Below are 22982 nucleotides of genomic sequence, written 5' to 3' on the forward strand. Positions count from 1 at the left end.
CAGCAAACCCAAGCTAGTATGAACCTCAGCTCAGAATGAGTCTGAGTTGGAGTTCAAAGCCGCCTTTGACCTGTTTAATAAATTAGCTTCCAAAATCAAACAGGAAGAAAACATTATGCCACCTTAAGCGGTTTTAAAGAATATGCTTTTCAATCCTACATTTGGTTTCTTCACAAACATTATGGCAACAGGCATCACACTTGCGAACCGAGACACTTCCCTCTCCTTCACTGCTTCCCAAAATTGATATGGGTTTTCTATTTCTGCTGCCACCATCCTCAAGAGCCGTTTCTGCCAAGCCCAGTCCTTTGTCACTTCTGTACAAGATGTACTATCCCTCAGTTTGAACATTGTCATTTCAGTCCAAGAGGAAAAAAAAAAAAGAGGGCTATATAAATAAATCTTTATTACTGTCACAGCATTGTTAAAGAATTTCCTAGTTTGAGCTGCTCTTCGTTTGAAATCACCACCTTATCAGGGCAGAGAGGATCCTGCTAGGCGTTTTAAATTAAGCAAGACAGTTTTATTGTCAAGGCAGGTCAATCAAATTATAATTGGCTCTAATTTGCACTCCCACCAGCTGTTAAATTCTTCACCTGCAGCACTCAAAATGGTGTGAAATTCTTGCCGGCTTTGTGAAAGCTTCAAAGAGAGTCACTCTTGATCTGATTCCTAAAACCAAAGTGCTTGTTACTTTTCCTCAGAAGCGAGGAAAATGCACCATTGACTCTGACTATGGGAAGCAGGGCCTGGTCTGAGGCAGGCTGAGCCTGACAAGGATGGACAGACACATCTTCCATGCACAATTGTCCTTGACAAGCCACTATTTCTATCACAGAGCAGCCTGGAGGGCAGGGCCAGGGTCGGGGGTCAGGGTGGGAGACTTTCCTTTGTTATGGCCATAATACCCCGGAGTAGTATTTTTTAATTCATTGCAAATCGAACTTGCAACTTTCAGGAAAATCATAAATTTAGCACTAAGAATGGAACAGCAGACTAGGATAGAATTTTAGGGTAGGGTGTATCCATGCTGGTTCTGTAGTGAGGATCCATTATGCTCTTAGATATCTAGCATTAGGTGTTGTCTGGTACTGCCTCGGATAGCTAGAGACTCTGGTAACTAAAACACCTATGGGAAACTCCTTTCTACCAGTGTCTGCAAACACATGTACACATACGCACACACACACACACACACACAGCTCCAGGAAAAAGTGAAAAGCAACTACTGGTTAGAACATTATGATGAAGTACCATCTTGCTATTACTTCTAGGGCCACAGCCTCCTACTCCTTTACAGTTTTGCTAAAGGCAGTTTTGAGCAAAATAAATAGTAGACCCTGGTGAGGTCAGCAAGAGTCAGGGATGGCCAGATGTGGAAACAGCATCAAAACCAGTCAACAGAAGCTTAATTTTGGATTAATTTTGAGAGTATCAGTCTGGCTGCAGCTTAAGGAAACTCTTTAAATGACTGAAGGGGAGTTTTACTAATCTTGCTAATATGCTACATGGACAGTCCTCAACTGACCCAAAATGAGGGTCTTTGGGAGTGACTGATGAGGAGGAAATGTTATGAAGGAATGAAGGTTCTTAGAAGAAATATTTTTGGATTTAAAGCGGGTTTAAGAAAATGCAGGATGAGTTTTTAAAAAATAAAAGGATACACTCCACTAGAAGTAATTTAAGAGAGAGAATAGCTTCTAGGTATACTTTCTTAGGGAATAAAAAGGGAACATAAATTTATATGAGGATAATTGTTATAATAGTGTTTAACAAAGCAAAAAGAAAACTAGAAACAATCTAACTTTCTAAAAACAAAGAATTAGTTCAATCAACTAAAGCACTTCCATAAAATAGAATATCATGCAGCATTTAAATGATCATTATGAAGAATTTATATTACATGAGAAAATACCTGTAAGTGTTAAATGCAAAATAGAATAGACTATTCACAATACAATCTCACTTATGTAACTATTATATAGTATAAACTCAGAAAGATATTAAATAAGAGTAGTTATTTCGAAGTGGTGAGTTTACAGGCAATTTTTGTTTTTTCTTTATGTTTTTCTGTACTTTCCAAATTTTACAAAGCGAGTTTTTGAAATTTTTATAAACAAACAAAGTAAAATCAATAAATACCTGCAACCAGTATGAATTTGAAATGTAATGCTCAGGTGCAAAAAAATGTCACTTGTTTTTATTTCTCTAAGTCAAATCAAATCTCTGAGGTGAGGCCTAGTGGGCAGGCAAGATGCCCAACAGTGGTCACTACTGGGGCTCTCTTGTCCCTTAGTGGAATCAGGAATTGAAATGGATACCAGAAAATTGAAGAACCAGACCTTCAGTCTCCTGTCTTTACCACCATCCTTCTAGCATTCAGACACGGTTGTGCAGCAGGTGCACTAGCCAGGAAGAAACCTGCAGAGACTGTGGGGAGAAGCATGTCTGGGAAATTTGGAAAAGATTCTGCATCTGTGGGACCTAGGACATTCATCCAGGCCTAAAACAGCTTATTACTTGACTACATGCCAGGCATTGTATTGGGAAGGGATTCAAAATACCCTCAAATTCACACAGGTTGGTGAGAATTAGTGCCTGGGAGGAACTGTTGAATATATTCAACTTGCTCTAAACTGAAGAATGAGGTAGGAGATGCTCATTGCTCATCTCAGCTAGAGTGTGCTGCCTGGAGCAAAGGTGTATGGCCTCCTCTACTGGATGCTGTCTAGAAACTTCTCCCGGAAGAGGAAATCGGTAATCACAGCAGCTCATCGGCCTGGGTAAGTGGAGTCTGAATCTTGCAAACTAGTTGTGGCGAGCCCATAGCGGTATTCAATGTTGAAGTCTGGTTGCACTTTTGATATAAGTACCCTGAGGCATTAATATGCCATTAAGAATGGGCTACGTCCCCCTGCTTTCACAAGTAGGCACCTGGACATCAGTGTTTCATGCAGAAAAAGTCAACCCTATTCACTGAACACATCCTGTTTGCGCAGAACTGCTCTATACCACAGGGGCTGCGTGGAGAGTGGAACACTTGAGTCCCAGATCAAGCACCTTGCAACCTGAGGCAAGAGCTCATGTAAACACAGCACACACAGAGGAATCCATGGTTGTAGCAAGTCACCCAAGTTTGCTCAGAAAGGCAGCACATGGCATTGGGGATGTAATGGATCGTAGTCTGCTGTGGCCGCATTACAGCTGTATGAACTTGTGCAAGTTGCTGGGTCTCTCTGTGCCTCAGTTTTCTCATCTGTAAAATGGCATTAACAGGTACCAAAAAGGATTGTTGTGAGGATTAAATAAATCAATACATAAAGGGCAGTTAGAACAGTGCCTGACTCGTCATAATCACTCAGTAAATGTTAGTTAGCATTTGTATTGTTGCTGCGCTATCAAGGCCACACAAGCCGGTTCGTGGGAGCCAAATTATATCTCACACCTGGGCTCAATTTCAATGACTCAAGAGTCCAACTCCAGCTCAGCTCTAGAGAGAAAACCAGTGTTAGAGCAAGTCTTCAAGACAAATTAGGAAGAAGCTACCACTTAAGACAGTGCTGATGATGGAGGGAAAATAGATATAACTAAAGAAGGCAGGGATGTAGGTGGTAGTACATGTTGCTTTTGGAAACATGGATTTGAGGCCACAAGTGATTTGGCAAACACCAGCCTGGGCAGCTCTGCCCTAGACCCTGGTTTACATTCCTTGCATTCTCACTCACTCTTCCATAGGCAGTTACCAGGGAAATAATACAGACTTGGAAATTATAACCTGGGGTCAAATCTTGCTTCGGTTCCTTCTGTGTTTTGGGGCAAGTTACTGAACTTTTCTGAATCTCAGTTTCTTCCCTGCACAATGAGGAAATCATGCCAACAATATAGGTAGTGCCTGTTAAGTGTCTGATGCAGAACACGTCCTGGAAGTTGGTTCCTCTTCCCTTCTCCTATAAGTACAATTTGCAGAGATTGTTATGAAGCATTTCTGTCCCCTACACATACAGTGTGGAGTACTACATGCTGCCACATGTATTTCTTTATATGTAGCACAATTATCAGATTCTGTGGAATAAATTAAAACTTTAGGGCTCTAAAAGGAAGTTTTCAGGAAGTCCCCTTTTTGAAACACTGTGTGTCAAACACTTTGCCAAACATCCAGGAAATCATGAAGGGTGTATCAGTGAGGTCTATCTGTCAACGTGGTAAACAGTCAGATGAAGCTTGCCCCTGAAGTAATGGGTGACAGCTGATCAAGACACTAATACAAAAGACCAAAGCAACAAAAATTTTGAAGAGTAATGTATCAGTAAAATTCAGAGGGCCTTACATCAGTCTTTGAGGAAGAAGGAAATGAAAAAGGTAGAAAAACTTAACTATGTACTTGCAAACACTTCATAACTTGCAAAGTAATTTCACATACACTATTTCATTAATTCTTATAACAACCCAGTGAAATATTTAAATTACCTCATGATGAAAATTATTAGTAGATCAAGTATTATTAAATCAAAATGTACCTGTGCATGCATCTTTAAAAGAGTGATTCTCAAGCCAGGTCTTTAGATCCTGGAGACAAAGTGACATAATCTTTGCTGTCCCTGGTTTTTCTGTAAGAGTTTGAGTTTGCTAATTTTGTCTTTTCATTTTGATGATTATCAAAAAGAAAAACTTAACCCAGATATGTGAATAAACTGTTTATTATTTAGTACAATCGGGAGATTTGAGAATCTCACTGGCATTGAGTAAATCTTCCTGATATTCATGAGCTAATATGAAAAGAACTGAAGTGCCCTTGGTAAGCACAGGATATGTTGATGTGTTCGTGCTACAAGGAGATGAATAGATGTGTAAATAGCATTTGTTCAGGTGTGTCACTAGAGAAAATGGGGCGGGGACTGAGTCTTCACACAGCACTCAGTAGTATATGCTTGCCAGATACAAATATCTAAGCTGTAAGCGTGCAGCACCAGTTATTTTACATATGGGATTTCCTTCCAGGAAAAAAAATAAATCACCAGCTACATGAATGTAAAAATGGTATTCTGAAATCCATTTCTGAAAGGATTTTTGAGGGTTATATAATTTGCAATATTCAATTTTTTTATGTTTCTGTAAGGATTCTAGGTGTCAAAAATACCAATTTTAATTGTGTGCATTTTAAAATTATTTTATTTTATATTTATTTCATTTTTATTATATAGTTATTTTATATTATAAATCATTTTATTGCAATACCACTTAGGTAAAAATTGGGGATCAACAAGTTAGAAAATATTGCTTCTTGAAATAGAAATGTTACTCAAACTTGTCTATACTTTTAAAAATTCTAGTTAAAATAAGCAATCCTTTTGCCCACAAATCATCAACAAGTGATTTTGTCTTCTTTCGAGTGCTGATGGAGTGAAATCAGTGAAAGGAGAGTTAAGGGAGAAGGCACTGGATCTGTAGCAAAGTGCCTGGGACATTCTGAATGTATGGTCAGCCTGTAAGTTAAATAACTGCAACTGAAATTCAGTATCAAGGCAGCAAAAATGAAGGAACAGGAAAATGCTGCCCGGGGGACTGGTTCTGAATCTGGCACTCTTCATGATTTCCTCTGTGACTCTGAGTAAGCTCTTACTATTGCCCTGCCCCTGGTTTTGCTGTATTTGAGGGGTAGGGTGAAGTGTTGTTTTATTTTGGTTTTTGCCAGTTACAAAATGGGGCCCAAGAATACTGTTTTGTAAAGCACTTTGTGAATCACAGATACCCAGTATTGTCAAGTATGAAAGTTTTCAAAATCTGCAGTTCAAGGGTCTTTAAGATTATTTGTGTAGCAGCATGTCTTGCCGTTTTCTTTCTTTTTAATTCATCTCTGATCACTCTACCGCATTTACTTGAAACAGGTGGAATAGAATAAACAGTACTGTAGTTAGGGGTGGCTTGATTTCCAATTAAAAGAACTAGTATTTCAGGACACTGAATGCTATCTTCTCCTTTTGCCCCAGGACGAGATGTAGGATGAAAGGGTATGTCAGTTTCTATCAGTTTAAGAGAAAATTTCAGAAAGAAGAAAACTGATAGGAAAAATAAAAAAAGAAGAAGTGAATCTGAGTGACTTTCATAAGCCAAGAACTATAAAAGATTTTATCTTGGTTTAATAAAAATTATGCACACTATTACAATTACTCTGTGGACTGGGTCCTCTTTGCTTTTTGTTCAGAAACAAATAAAAATACCTGAATTATTAATGTGAAGTAAATTGGTTACTAAGCATTTAGAGTCACTTTTTAATTCACACATATATCTGTATTACCATCTTAATGGTGCTTTACTACAGATTATACCATAGTTGTAATGGCATCCAAGGAACCATTTAAAGGATAATGTTTCTAGCAGAGACATATTTGAAAGTGGATGGTGTTCATGGATATAGGAATAAAATTTTTAAATCCACCTGTGAAGTTAGGGGGAATAGCCCCGAAGAATGCCCTCACTTCTGATACCAACTGCAGGGTTGAGGGGTTTCTAAGACCATATTCAGGCTCAATAATTCATCAGGAGAATGTACGGAAAGCTATAATAATTGTGGTTATGGCCCTGGGCAGGACATGGTTGGTATTCAGAATAATTCCTTTCTCTGCTAACTGTACTACAGGGTATGTCTTATTCTGATCTATCCTAGGGGTGAGGGAAGACATGGTGTATCGATGTAAATCACAAATGCCTCCAGAGAACTTCACTGGTTTGGAGAGCATATGATTCCCATAACTGTGCCCTTGAGCCTCAGCTGCTGGGATGGAGGGCCATTGCCCTATGGCTACTTTCGCCCCCATCTGTCTTAAAATAGTCAAGAGGTCCTACTGGGTCAGGGTACGAGTCTTTTATCAACACTGGATCCTAGCATTATCCAGCATTATTTGTCGAGTCTGCCTGACCCACTTCACTAAAGCTTTTATTATCTTTCCAGGCTCACTCCCATCCCTTTCCTTCCTGCTAGAAAAGAATCTCCTTCATCTGCTCATTGTAAAGTATTCTTCCTCTGAATGCTATTCCTCATTAAAAGTGAATTCAGCTTGTCCCAAGATACATAGACCAGAACTTTCTCCCCTAAAATCATTTTCTGTCTCGTGGCCAGAATTGTTTAATCTGCCACGCATGTTGTTGCCATTGTGTACTAATGTCCTGAGTTTTGTACCCAACATGTTGGGTCTTCCATTCTAGGGTTAGATGAGTGGTGTCACAGCTAGACATCATTTAGTTTGAGTATGCCGACTGCAGGGCTGAGAGGTTTCTAAGACCTCCCATAACCCTCCTCATCTCAAGGTGGGGCTGTTTCCAGGGGAATTCAGACCCATCACGTGGTGCCTGTTACTCTGCTCTCATCAGGAACCCAAAGTTTTTTCCTATTCTCTTTAATAGCTTTCCATCCACAAAAACAAGAGTAAATGTATTTGCGCACAGCACGCTGTGGCATATTGGGCATGCCACCACGTGTTTTGTTCATTATAGCCAGGAATCTTTCTAAGCATTTGATCATCCAGGTTTATAGTTACACAATGATCAATTGGCTAGAAGTTGTACTCCACATGGTCCAATTGCTCATTAGGGAGAAGTTTCCATAAATTCCTTCCCAAATGATATCCTTTGTAGCAGATGTAACTTGAAAAATAAGAGTCAAAAATGTTGGCACATTACTGGAATCCTACTCATTCATTAAACTTCAGTCTAGTTCATCATCATATGGTATGACCAAAATGTCTCCCAAAGTGATGCCACTCAGGTTTGCAGATCTCTATTTGACTCTCTGAGGTTCCCAAAGCTGGGGTGGTCTTGGCAAATATGTAGCTTCACCTTTCTGAGCATCTGGTACAGGTGAGCTAAGAGATAATATTATTCTCTTGCTCTGAGCCTCTTTCAAGTCACCAAGGTAATGAGGGAGTTTCCTCATTGCATAACCCATTTATTCATTTCTTTACCCTCAGCTACCATTTCTCCTGCTCTTCATTTGTCATTTATTTTTACCCAAACTTTCCACTTCTGGAAGCCATGTTCAGGTGAAGGAAATGCAATCACATCACATAAAATAACCACTTCACATTCCAATTTTAATTCAAACTTTCACTTCAAACCATTGCATCTCCATGTCCTCCCAATCCAAGTATAGATCTTATTAGAACTTCCCAATAGATTTGAGAATCATAGTGCATTGGGATCCCACATCAAGAAGCCCTAGAACATTCTCTCCCCTTCAACCCCACCAGCCCTTTACCCACATATGTGCATATGGCTCAGCTCAGGGCTGAGCCAAAAGATCCTGGCTCCTCTGTCAGTTTCCATCGTGATTACTATGCTAGACCACTGTCCATGGTGATTCCAGTTCAGGTTTCCCATTGTCATCTTTGCTTTCCAGCTTTTCAAATTCCTCCACACACAGTTAATAGAGAAGATTTGTTTAGGCCCTTTAAACAACAGGAATCAGTAGAGGCTCCCATTGGTCCAGCCAACCTCCAAAAGTACTACATTAAGATACTTGTTTTGACTCATCAACGTCCGCTTTAGTCATCTCATTTTCCAACAACCATCTAAAGATTTCTACTCTGCTGAGTCAACGCCCTTGAATCCTCCTTTTGCCTTTCCCCATTTGCTTGTGAATCATTCTAATTTTTTCTAACATCTATAAAATCCATAAGGGAAGCTGAAACAACAAATCTGACAGGGCTTCTCAAACTGTGGTTGGATATCAAAGCAGCAATGTTACATGGAGTGGCCATGCCAAAGGGATGCCTTTAATCACAGCATTTACTGTGCCCTGGGTAAGGCATATATTCAGTGGATGAATAGCCTGATAATCCCAGCATGGCTTACATACGAAGCATCTCAGCCGTTTCATCTAGGATGTGCCACTTCACATTTAAAGGGAAAGTTGGACAGTCCCTGTTCTCAGGATAAACTCACTTTGCAGCTACTTTTATCCATTCCACCAGGCTAGCTGTCCTTTTGGAAACAACTTGCTGTGTGTCTGAACTACATAGAGCCATCTGTAATTGTCAGCTGGGTCCTGTATTAACCCACACGTGCTCTTCTACTCCACAGCATCCAAAACCAAAGATCCCACCTCTAAGTCACTCACAACCCATTTTAGGAATGGTTCTTCAGGAAGCTGGTGATACCAGTGCAAAAATGAAACAACTCCTTCACATTATAACCCCTGGTTTCACTAGTTCCTTGGTTTTGCCCTTTCCCCAGCCTACTTGGTAACCAGAGGTCCTAGGGGTATAATCTGTTGCCCAGCATAATTCTCCCTTTGGTAGCAGCCCTGAGGCTAGAAATATGGCTCAGGCTGGCTGAAATCTGAGCTTACCTCAGAGTCAGGATCTGCCTCAACACTCTATATTTTCATTTTAGCTATTATGAACAATAATGGCCAATGTAGTATATGTTTAGCTTATTTCTTACTATTCTACACTTCCTTATGTATCCAATGAGCTAACTCCTTGGAAGGTGGATCCATCTCTAAATTCCACTGGTAACTTTCACCTCTAATAACCTATCTCAGGACAACTGCAGTGCCATACATTGGGTGACCAGGGAGCCATGCAGAAATCAAAGATTCATCCCGGACCACTCATCTTTTCTCTTCCCAAACCACACATGTCAGTGAGTGAGGGTCATTCTAGGGTATCCCTCTTCTGATGCCAATTGCAAAGCTAAAAGGGGATACCCTACAAGACCACCCCCATTTCTGACACCAACTGCAAGTTGTGGGTTCCCAAGATTACCCTCAATTTTGATAAAACTCTTTGGGTAAGATTATTAATTGCACACAACCTATAAAATAACTAGGCTTTGCAGAGGCCAACACCTAGATCCGTAGTCTCATCCAGTTGGTGCCACATCTACACCCAACCATGATGAACCCTGTCATGCCCACAGACATTGCCCAGTAGAGTAAACTCATGAGTCCTGTCTATTGAGTTCTCTGTACACAAAGTTCCAAAGCCTGTAGTAAATTTCAGTGCTCTGGGCACTGGTGAGAAATAATCTGGTTAGGATTCTTGCTTGCTCAGACTTAATCTTGAGTTTATTTGACAGCATGGTGACATCATTGCCATCATGGCACTGGGGCAAGTCCATCTATGGAGAGGAATTTCTTAAGGAGAACTTCCTTTCATCCCTGGCACATTTTCCATGGTAAATTCTGGGCCTGACACAAACGGTTCCCAGTTTTTATTTGCTGGTTGGTTGACAAACATGTAGTAAAAGATAGAACAACATTGTGAAAGCTTGGGGCATAGGAATGGCAAAATTTGCAAGAAGTTTACCATCACTAACTGTGAACAATTCTCATAAATTCAGTTTGTTTGGTCTTAATGATCAAGCCATTCCTTCTGTCCTGGGGAGAGCAGCCCCATTCCTAGTGTTCTTTCTTGGTATTCTTATATTTCCCTTAGTCTCCTCCAAGTCAAGCCAGATGGCAGAGTTAAATTTATGATTAAATTTGAAAATTTGAAAAACAAACTACAAAAACTCCTTAAAAGCATTTTCCTGTGCTGTGGATTTTCTGATCTTTTTATAGAAAGATTATTCACTGCAATCCTTCTTAATGACTCCTGTTGTCACAAGCCACATTAAATTTATCAAAACTAATACATAAAAATACATCTTGGGAATCCCTAAAAGACTGTCATGATCTCCAAAACATACTCAGTATTGACAAAAACTGTTATTTCCTAACTCAAAGAAGATTCCTAAATCAGATGGGGACATGTGCGAACTATCTGTTTGTGATATTTCATATTAACATATCACACTTATGAAAATAGATTTGATAAACACTCCAAAAAAGGACATTCTTCGGTTGTCTCCCCAGTATCTGTTTTCCCCTTTCCATAGACCTGATTTCCATTTTGTTCTGGGAATTTCACTCCACTTCCAGCTCCACAAGTGGAGCCTATCACCTAGGTTAAGCCACTCAGTTTATTTCATCTGTATAGTCAGAATGAATCTTAGGGCTTTGGCTTTGGCTGGCAACACCAAACATAGTTTTCTACTGGCCACAACCAAGAATGTCTGAACTAAAAACCCAGGAGCTGCAGATAGTCACCCTGGAACCACAAGGAGAGCCAGCCTCAAGGTGAAGCTGACATTATAGAATCCTGGAAAAGCAAAAGGAAACCAGTACTTTCATAATTTTATTGAGCACCTGGAACAAGCCTAAACTGAGGCCAGTCTTTATTCCCAGACTGTGCAGTTTAATGGGCTAAAATTGTCCTTATTTTTGAAGCTCTTGGTACTCAAAATGTGATCGGTATTTACAGCAGAAGCATCAACATCACTTGGGAGTTTGTCAGAAACACAGATTCAGGACCACACTGTGGATCCTCCAGAACCAGAATATGCATTTGAACAAAATTCCCAGGTGATTTTATATACATTGACATTTGAGAACTCACCAAGTCGCTTTGAATCAGCTTTTCCTGAAACTTGCATCTTAAATCACATCACCACCACATTTCTGCACAATAGTCCAGATGGACATTATTACTCTTCTTTACAGATAAAGAAACTGGATTCAGGAGGTTGATGTGCCGGCCAAAGGTCATGCACATTTAGAAGGGGCAGGTTCAGCAGGAGCACCCCAGTTCTAGGCCCCACTGATTCCTTCCCCTGATGTGCTATCAGGCCCAATCAGCAGCTTCCGTGGGCTGTGCAGCCAAGGTCTAGGGCTGCATTTTCGCCAACCTTCTATTAGTCTTTATTTTAAGAGACCACGGGTTTAAAAGACAACCTTGCTCCTGTGTTTGTAATCAGGGAAAACTCCTCAATCTAGGTAATTTATTTAATGAGTAGCTCCAAATATTGGTTCCCAACTACCAAGCAGTTTAATACAAAAATTACAGGCTAGCCTAATTGCACTTAACCAAGTAAGCCCATGAACAATTTTCTCTCATTATTTCTCACTGAAGCATACACCCTTGGCACAGGTCTCTTTTTATTAATAAAAGCAAACAGCAAGTGTTGAAAATCTTCATGCTCCTTGATGTTTTAAAATCGTTATGTATCTCTTGAATCCAGCTAATGCGGTATAGGGAAAATACTATATAAAATAGAGTTATTTCAGAGAAGGTCTTTCCCACAGAAACTTCTCAACCGTTAGGCTAAAATAGTATGAGATATTTAAAGAAATCTGGTAAATTGCTGTAATCCTTAATACAGTTTATGTGCATGGCAATCCCTTAACAAATGCTTGTTGTATGAATAACTTTCATGTCCAAGGTACTTTACAGTTTGTAAGGCACTTTACCTTTTTTTTCCATTTAATTTCATTGATTTATATCTTTACAACAGTCTTGGTGGGTAGGTGTTATTATTTCCATTTTAGAGATGTTGCAACTAAGGCTCAACAAGACTAAGAAACACTTACCAGAGTCAGAAATTCATTCATGATAGAAGTGGGATTCAAATCCCTGCCCTGTGACTACAATTCTAAGTCCTTCTACTACCTTGTGCTGAATCTTTCTTTTAAAAAAGTACTCTAGTGGGCCTGATACTCAAATTGTTGTTTATAAATGGAGCCCCTAGCATTGTCTTGGGTGTACACACATCCATAGTCCATTTTATGAAAACCACTCTAGATGCAAGTCTTGCTGTACTACTTGCAGTAATTTGTATCACACTGGATAAACCACTGCAGACCAAACAATCTATCACCATTGTCATCTCTCTTAACTTCTATTATTGTAAGTTTGTTTCTTTCAGGCAAGTGAGATGTTCTGGCCTTAAAGAATCCCCACTGAGCTGCAAAGATGGGGCTCTTTGGGTGGTGTCTGTTGCTAGGCTTCAACTTCTGGCCTACAGAGGGTGAGGTGGTGTGGATAGAGGCTCTGGCACCCCTGAACCCACTGCTTCTTGCCTCTGTGCCTAGCCACAGCCACAAGCCACCCAGCAAGTGGCCCAGATGCAGGCCAGTAGATGTGTGGTGATGGAAGACAGAGCTACAGGTAAAATTTTGCTACTGTTCAGTTACATGCCAATAACTTCCTGGAGAACATAACTTCCTGGAGAATATAATTCCTGGTATGTGGAAAAACAGAGGATCTGGATTTATGGGACAAGAAGCTGGACAAGAAGATTATAACAGACTACACCTCTTACCCTATCTGCAAATAGATGGGTTCTTTTTTTTTAATTGAAGTATAATTTACAATATTGTGTTAGGTTCAGGTGTACAGCAAAGTAATTCATTTACATACAAACAGATATATTTTTAATTTGCTTTTCCTTTGTTAGTCTCGCATCATTCGCAAAGTGGGGTCCTGAAATGTGACTCCATTTTCCCAACACTTTCATCATTTCAGTGGAAACTACACGTGATCTTAGGAATGATAAATTCCTGATTGCGAAACTAAAGGAGAAGTTGACTCCCATCTCACAGCCAAAAGCTTTAGCTACAGATAATATCAAAGCTGAAAATTATGTGCCTAGAAAGCCCAGCTCTCACACAGAGGGGGCCTCAAGATGGTGTTTGATGGAACTATTAGAACAGTTCTCTGCCCACTGCCTGTCAAGAAGAGAAAGTGCTTGCTGTTAAAGGGAGCACAAAATAAATAAATTTGACAGTCCTGTAGTTAATTCATTAAAGAAAAATGAAAGATGTTGAGACAGATGGAATTAAGAGTGAGACAGGGATATAACAGATACAGAGGAAGTCACTGACAACAGGATACTATGAAGTCTTGATGAAATGTCTGATTTTCAAGAAAATACAAATTGTCAAAATTCCCTTGGAAAGAAGCAGGAAACCTAAATAAACAAATAATCAGTGGAGATACAAGGAGGGGAAAAGGCTGTCAACAAATTATCTGCAAGAAGGATATCAGACCCATAAAATGTTCCCACCAACTGTGCATGCATTATCGAGAAACAGATAATTCCTAAGTTTATACAAAATATTCCATGGCATAAAAAAAAGTTTTGTGAATCATTTTATAGAGCTAGCCTAATTCTTGTATACAAATCCCAAAATAAATAACACAAAGGGAAAAAACTATAAATTTATCTCTATAAGGTGGTAATAAAGTGGTAGTTAAGATCTTTACCTCTGTAGAAAAGTCTAATTCAAAAAGACACATGCACCCCAATTTTCATAGCAACACTATTTACAACAGCCAAGACATGCAAGCAACCTCTGTGTCCATTGACAAATGACTGGATAAAGACGACATGGTATACACACACACACACACACACACACACACACACACACACACACACACACACAGAGTGGAATACTACTCAGCCATAAAAAAGAATAAGATAATGCCATTTACAGCAACATGGATAGACCTGGAGATTGCCATACTAAGTGAAGTAAGCCAGAAAGAAAAAGAAAAATACCATATGGTATCACTTTCATGTGGAATCTAAAAAAAAAAGAGAGAGAGAGAGACAAAGGAACTTATTTACAAAACAGAAACATACTCATGAACATAGAAAACAAATTTGTGGTTACCGAGGGGGAAGAAGGGGTAGGAAGGGGTAAACTGGGGGCTAGGGATTTGCAGATACTAACTACCATATATAAAATAAATAAGCAGCAAAGCCCTACTGTATAGCACAGGGCACTACATTCAGTACCTTGTTACAGCCTATAATGAAAAAGAATATGAAAAGAAATATATACATATATATGTATAACTTAATAACTATGCTCTACACCAGAAGTTAACACATTATAAACTGACTATGCTTCAATAAAAAATAAAATAAAATAAATAGATTATATTATATTCTTTTAAAAAGATCTTTACCTCTGGACTTCCACATCATGCCACATCCTTCTCCCCTGCTGCACTATTTGCTCCTTAAGGGCAGGGGAAGACCCATTCTTTACCCTGAGGGTGTACAGCTCAGCAAGTCAATGACAGAATCCAGATCCTCAACCTCACTTCTCACACTAAACATGACCAGATAGCAAGCTGTTTGTCAATAATCATACTGCAAAAATGTAAACAAGCACAGCTTACAAAGACCTCAGAGAATCCTTTCTAAATAAACTCAGGCGAAAGGGGACACTTGGCAAGAAGCAATGTTTACTTTGTGATTGAGAGGATATGTAATTATTCCTGGCACACGACATGACACAGGTTGGGAAACTGCTACCTTCCCCCACAACAAAGACCTTTCTGAGAGCTTTGAGAACCATCCCTACTCTGATCTCTGGGACCAGGAAAAAGATCTCCCCAAAGTTACATCTTCTCACTTTCTGCAAATGTTATTACACTTTCTAAGAGTTGGTCACTCTTTTTGTTTTTAAAACAATTGAACAAAAAGCATTTGAATATATTTCCCTATGTTTAATTGGTAAAGTGATAAGCTACTTCTCAGGTTATGAAGCAGCCTTCCTCTAAGGTCCTGCTTTCAATTAGCTATTTTTTCCTTCCCCAGGATCTCTTCTGACTATGAATGAAGGCTCCAGTACATGGGATGGGAGGAAAAAGAAGACCCACGACCACTGGTGTATGAACACAGATGTGACCACCTCTCCCTTCAACCTTCCATAGCTCAATAATTTTTAAAAGGACAAATTTCTAACTCCTTTCTAAGGAATGAGTATCCAAAGACTTGCACTATCAGATCCCAACCTACCTTTCTAAGCTCATCGCTCCTAATTCTTGCTATGTCCTAGCCTCACTGGCCATCTTGCAGGCCCCCAAGTTCATCAGAAACTTTCACTCATACTGTTCCTTCCGGTTGGAATGACTTTGATAAACTGCCCTCCTGCCAAACTCCTCACTCTCCAGGGCCCAGATGGAATGTGACTCTCCCTATGAAATCTCCCACCAGGCCAGAAATAAGCACTCCTGTGTTCCCAGGCTAGCATCAGAGTCTGAATTGAATTATGATTATCTGAATGTGACCTTGCTCCCCCTAATAAATTAATAAATTATAAGCCCGGTGAGGGAGGGATCAGATCATACCTGCATATTCGTGCTTGTGCCCTTGGTACCCAGCTCAGTGTCTCACACAAGGCAGGGACTCACTACATTTTGTTGAATGGCCCTGTTCAGTATCTACTGAAGGCCCACTGCCTGACACAAACCTGTTATAATTTGATATAAAACTTACATTAATCAGAAGAACTGACAAAAAAAATCTAATAACAATGGGAAATGAGACTTATGAGGAGACAAACTGAAAGCAATGGTTTCTCATACTGGCAAGGGGAGATGATACCTGGATCCAATGAGGAAAAGCCTGGGAAGTGTAGGCCTGGATATCCTTGAAGACATTTTCTCTGCCCTGATTCCTTTATTCATCAGGAGATTTGATTTCCTAAGTAAACCTTGCTGGGGGAAAGATGGTAGCTGGTATGAGCCAATTGTTTTTTATTATCTATTGCTGTGTAACAAACTATCCCAAAACACAGGGGCTTAAAAATAGCTGCTTTTACTTGCTCACAATTGTATGGGTCAGGAGTTTAGACAGAGACAGCGGAGTAATTTCCCTGCTCCAGGTGGTATTGGTTGGGATCAGGTGCTCAGTCAGAGGCATTGAATCAACGGCCCAACTGAGCTAGAAGTTCCAGAAGGTTCCAGATACACAGTTGGCACCTCAGGACCTCCTGGTGGCCATGTGGCTAGCTTGGGCTTCCTTGCAGCATGCTAGTACCATCACACTTTTGACATGGATCCTGGCTTCCCAACCAGGGAAAGTGAAAGCCGCAGAACTCCTGAGCCCCAACTTCAGAAATACAGAGTCATTTCTGTCACATTCTATCAGTCAGAACTGGTCACAGGGTCATCCTGGATTCAAGAGGAGCAGAAACAGTGAAAGATGGAAGGCAAGGAATTTATAATCATCTTTAATCCACCACACTTCTTTTTCCTGATAAACTTTGGATACACCAAACATCAAAGTTCTAGGCCAACCAAGATAAGAATATAAATCCTCACAATCAGCCCATTTTTTAGCATGAATAAATTCCTCACTACTATAATATATAATAGATATACTTTACTTGACACATAGTATATGTTCCTGAAATGTATTTATACTTCAGTATTTTGGAAAATGAATCACATTTTAATTGCATCAAAGGAGTTGACTAGTTAAAGGAAATCTATTCTTCTGCAGGAATTTCTTAGCTTGCTTATTCCCAAGACAGTTCCAATTCTGATTATCTTTATTCATTTTAGCAAAGACTACTCTATAAATACGATACTGAATATGTTTATAAATATATTATTAAAGAAAACCTAATTTTATAAATTACAAGCATTTCACATAAATAAGTTGACAAAGAAGAAAAAATTTACTGCTAGAATTACCAAAGACATACTAACATTTTTGCTGAGACCTTACTGCAGGTTAGAATTTTTACATTTGCATTTGGAAAAGTCTGATAACTCAATGACTTATAAGTGCCCAAAACATCTTCTGGATCAAGCCTTAAGCATTTGTTCAGCAGAATCCTAGGTGGCAGTGTTGAGAGAGGTTACTTTGGGAGTGATGGATAAAAACTGTCATTGGATCTTTGCTCTCCGACTACATAACAGCTAAATACCCAATCTGAAACCACTATGTAATACATAGTTAATTAATCGAGACAGTATGAGAAAGGCTAGGGTTTCCAGGTCAATTTTAATTTTTTCAAAATGATCAACACAATTTTCCCCAGTAGCAGTGAGATTTATTTGTCTCAATAAATTTTTTGGAGTAAATTAGTGAGGGAATTGCATAAGTAGGTATATCACTCGCCCTTTTCCTCAATATGCTCTCAAGAAACCCTCACGTACACAGAGAACCCACTTAAATACACAAGGCAGTGGCAGCATAAATGAGAAAGAGGGAATGGATTTCAAAACTTCTGTTTAGGGGACTGTGGTGATCCAGTTAGATGTGATGAAAAAGGAAGAGGAAAGAAACTCATGGATTTTGAGTTTGGGTGACCGGGTCAGTGGTGCTGATATGAAGTGACTTAAGAATAAAGGCAGAGCTTCCAGTGCCAAGTGGAAGGAAGAAGGGTTCAGAGGGAATGGGTACTTGCTGACATCAGGGGAGTCGTCCGTCAGGCAGTTGGTATAGTTAAGTCTGATGCTTGGGAAAGAGATCAGAGTCAGAAGATGTACATTTAAGAACTGTCACTTCATGTAGTACTGATGCTGTAAAAATGTATGTAATTGGCCAGAGAGTGTGAAGAGAGACAACAGGTCAAGGACAGACCCTGGAGGGACACCAGCATTTACCTGGTGGGTAGAGGAAAAAGAGCTCCTTGGAGACTGGGAAAGAATAATCATAAATATACAAGAAATGTGCAGAATGAGGTACTGCAGGATCCAAGGGACCAGAGTCTCCAAAAGGAAGAAATGATCAGCACAGGTTACCTATTAAGCCCACCTGTGATGTGAGACTAAGAAGTTCTATGTAATATGGACTATGAAAACTCATGGTCCAAGCAGTCTGAAAGGCCTAGGTTTACATCTTTCAATCTTCCAATTAATTAGCTCTATGACCTAAGGAATGTCCTTAACTTTTCTATGCCTCAGATCTCTCATCTGAAAAATGGAGATAATAGTAACTAAGCTCATTCAACTCACCTCATAGGGTAATTGGAGTTCTATGAGAAAATGCAAGTGAGATCCAGCCCACTGTGAATTAAAAAGCATGTATTCATATAAAGTTATTTCTTAATTTTGGTAGGCAGGTTAATAATTGTTAATAAGAACTTGAAACTAACAGTATATAAGAAAAGTATAAATAAATCTGCTTTAATGAAGCTCTTTATGCTGTACAGAGCATCTCGGATCACTGAAGTGTTACTTTTCCCAAGAACTCCTAAGTCCTCCCCCACACAAGGATAAGGGGCTCATACACAAGCAGCAACCACGCTGGGCTGGGACTCAGGGTCCTTGTCCCAGCCTTGCCCATCACCCAGTGCCTCCCTTTGTTGCCAACGTGCCACACTCAGTTGTGATTATTGATGTGGGTCTGCTTCCCTTCTAGACTGTGAGCTCCTTGAAGACAGACCATGCCTTATCCATCGCCCTTCAGTTTTCATCAATAGCCCCCAGCCCAATGTTTGGAACGTGGGAGGAGCAGCATAGATATTCATTGAAAAATGGAATTAGTGAATAGTGACCTCAGAAAATCATTTAACTTTAACCTCATTACAAGAGAACAAAATCAGATTATTAGTTTGTTCTAAATCCTTACAGCATTAATATTTTCTTCAGACACATTAAGCACTACCAAGAAATACATAACATATTACTTGGAATAGATAAATAATTACGAAGATACATGAAGATAAAAGGTCACATGTATTTGCAATCATTCATTTTTAATAGGGTTAAAATTCTTAAAGGATGGCATTTGAATAATATGATTTCAAGCATCTGTCATTGGTGGAGTGGTTGCCTCCATGGACAACCAAAAATGGTAACAGCTCGGGGAGCAGGTGAAGCTCTATCTAGAAAAGCCCTTATCTTTCCCACTGTTTTGCTGGCTGTCCCTGAGCCCACCTGCATGTGTGGACCCCACCTGACTCCACTATCAAGTGGAAGAATACTTGTTGATTCTTGCCCCAGAAAAAAATATGCTAAGAACCTTAAAAACAGGAGTGACTAGAGTAGAGGTGACTTTGGCACCTTAGGATGGTGTGTCTTTGACCTGGAGCAGCAGCAGCCCACATATGACAACAGAGCCGATGGAGGTGTTGCTGAAAGTCACTGTAGATCAAGTACTATCCATCGTTTTGCTCAACTGGTTGAACAGCAAAATCTACAATTATTAGTCATAGGGGTTATTATAATTGTTGCAAAATGTAAGTGTGTTCATTGATTTCTATGACTTATCCTCATTGTTCTCATTGTTCATCTATATAAAAATTGGCATTTGAGGTGTTTTTCCTTAATGCTATCTACACCCTTGGAAACTTGACAGTAAGTGGCCCAGATTCAAGTCCTATGTCACGTAAGCAATGAATAACATCAGGGAGTAGTAGGCATGACTTCCAAATGAGCAGCCATGTCTGCGTAGTGGCCAAAGTCTTATGTTCTTTGCTTTCTTTTTAAAAAAAATCCTTTTCTCATGAGTTAGACACCAGATATGCCCTCAGATAGCCAACCAGGAAGAATTCCTCCTCCAGGAAAGGCATCTCAGGAGCAGCTGGAGTGCTGGGAAGCTCACACTTCAGCCCATCTACCTTGACAAAGGTCATGATGGGCTCAAACACCAGTGCATTGTGGCCACCCTCCATCAGTCTCCTTTGGCACCAGGTAACTGAGAGCCTTGCTGATGCCTTGGAGGTGATTTCATCCTCAGCCCAGAGAGATGGTCTGTGTTTCATGACTCCGACTGATATAAACAATGACCAGCCCGTGATGTTTGTCACCCCTGCCTCAGCCATACGATTCACATGCCAATGCTGTCACTTGCAACTCTCCATTCCTGAGGGTTCTTAGGAGAAAACCAACCCCAAAGACAACTCTAGTGACTCACTTAAAGTACTCAGTTTTCCTAAAATGATCCAGTTTCACAAAATAAAACAAAACAAAAAAATGAGCAAAAAACTAGAGCAACTAGAAAATGTATGACTCTATCAGTGCTAAGGAAATCATCCTACAGAGAAACACAATTCCACAGAGCTGCCTTAAACTGAAAAAAAAATGCAGAAAAGGTAGATCAGCTTGGATTCTGTGTTGCTGCCCATAACAAACTGAGCAGACTTCCCTGGAAAGGCATCCAGTTTAATACCTAAAAACCTTTTTCACTTGAGAGATTCTCAAGGTAAGATTCATAGTCAACCCCAAGACACACAAGGGGAAAGGACACTAACTCTTTAATAATGTTGCTACTAAATCATAAATGGGGCTTCAAAAAGCCATCTTCTTAGGAACCTAATCAATCAAATGCCCTAATTCAGAGCACAATCATGAAAGTAAAAGCTTCCTCTCTCAGTGTGGCAATTAGATCCTTGAGTTTGCTATGTCTTGTAATTCATTTTATTATCTGGTGGGTTTCAGGTTGCATTTTATCAAAAATACAGCCTTTTCTCATAATTGTGTCCTTTCAAAGCATATTTTCATGTCACTTTTAGATTACCAGGTAGCAGAATCCTTGATTTCTTTTCCAGTAGTTACTGAACACTAACTGTGCACCAGGTGTTGTGCTGGGTTCTTCCTGGTATGCTATCCCTCCACCTTGATGACCACAACTGTGCAAGGGCAACAGAATTCTCATTTTTAGAGTGGATGAAACTGAGATTCAGCAATGTTCAAGTTCAAGATCATACAACAAGTGAGACCTATATTCAAACCTAGTTCTGTCTGCATCTGAAACTCATTCTTTCTCCAGGTGTCCCACTCTAAAAGTAACTGTCATTTTCTAAGTATAAAATGTTTCCCCTCCCTCCAACCTCTTCTTTTGAGGATTCAAGAAGGAAATGAGAACCTATTCTAACACAATTCTTTGGGTTATATTTCAAGGTACTTGTTCTATGAGCTTCCTGCAGACTTATTTCCTCCAGTATTGCCTTCCTTGTACTGATCACAGAACAACATATGGGGTTGGCAGGGCCCAAGTTTCAGATGGAGAGAGATCAGTGAAGAGGCCAAACTTGTCCTATAACCTTTTCCCAGAAGTAGAAGATGAAGGATGGATGAGGAGGAAAAAAAGGGGAACACTCTTCGCACCCAAGAGCAGGCGACCACTGCAGGGGGTGGAGAAGTCTAGGGAGAAGGTCCCTCTGGGCCGTAGATCCAGGTGCTCCCCCGGTTCCCCTCCATCTACTCTCCCTTCCCACTCACCCCCACAAGCAACTTGAGTGCTTGCTGCAGGGCAGAGTTAATGGACATGGCATCCTCAGACAGACCTTCCTTCCCAAGCCAAAAATCAATTCACATTGTTCTTACAATAGGACAATGTATTTGAAACTGAATTAGACTTGGAAAGCCTGGGAATAAGGTCCTCCTATAATTATAGTCATTTTCTGTGACCTGCTTGTCACTAGTACCCCATATACATTTAACTTAATACATATCTAACCAATCTTTCCTAAATTCTATTTTTTTTACAATAGTAAACTTTATACATCCAGACTTCATCATTTTTTCTTCCTTATGAAGGCTCTCAATGTTAAAGTAAATTCAAAAGGACATTGCCTGATAAGTTTATTATAAAGTACATGCCTACAATACAAAGTACAGCCTAAGTCTCTTTAGTAAACCCTATCTACTTATTTCTAATTACTAATCAGAAAACTCACATTATTGACTCCACCTTTATGACAAATGGCATATACTCATAGCTTGGCTCAAGATGACATATGGATGAATATTCTTAAATAGAATGTGATAACTCAAAGTATATCAATTAGAAACAAGTGACAGTTCTCTCCTCAATTTCTAATTTTTGGTCGGCTTAAACAGAGGTCTCAATATATTTCACTCTTTGCTTTGTAAAATAAGAATCCCAATGGCTAAATTTCACATGTATGAATTTCAGAAAAGAACATTTCACTCACAGTGCCCAAGGTTTGTTCAATACTTTTCCCCAAAAGTTTTCATAAACTGTTTTTGTTATTGCTAATTTATTCCATGACAGAAAGATCCAAGGAGTAGAGCAAGGCATGTTGAAGGAATTGGGAGCTAAACACTATGTCGTCTGACCTCTTGTTTTATTTAATTGCTTTATCAGTACTATTTTCTGATCGTGTTGATTTTTCAAAGACCACATTCTTACTATGCACTGTTCCAAACAGTGGTTGCCTCTAGGGCTCAAGAGGGGTCTTTGAGGCTCCTATAAACCCAATTTCTAAACATATGCAGTGATCTATCAGGAAGGAAGAAGGGTCTGGTTGCTTTGGGATAAGTAATCAATAGTTTCTGCCACAGGGGTCTCCCAAAATAGTTCATCCTGCCCTATTCACTTCAACATTAGTATGAGTTTGTCCATTTATATCTGTTTAACCCCCTTAACACTTCTCCACAGCTTGCTCA

At 39.7% G+C, this 22982-nt stretch overlaps 1 pseudogene; it reads left to right on the top strand.

Moving 5' to 3' along the window:
- The first annotated feature begins 12940 nt into the window (after nucleotides 1-12940).
- Nucleotides 12941-13593, top strand: LOC116285314 (ras-related C3 botulinum toxin substrate 1 pseudogene; annotated as a pseudogene).
- Nucleotides 13594-22982: the final 9389 nt, after the last annotated feature.

The sequence above is a fragment of the Vicugna pacos genome, chromosome 24 (assembly GCF_048564905.1).
Source record: "Vicugna pacos chromosome 24, VicPac4, whole genome shotgun sequence".
Classification (NCBI taxonomy): domain Eukaryota; kingdom Metazoa; phylum Chordata; class Mammalia; order Artiodactyla; family Camelidae; genus Vicugna; species Vicugna pacos.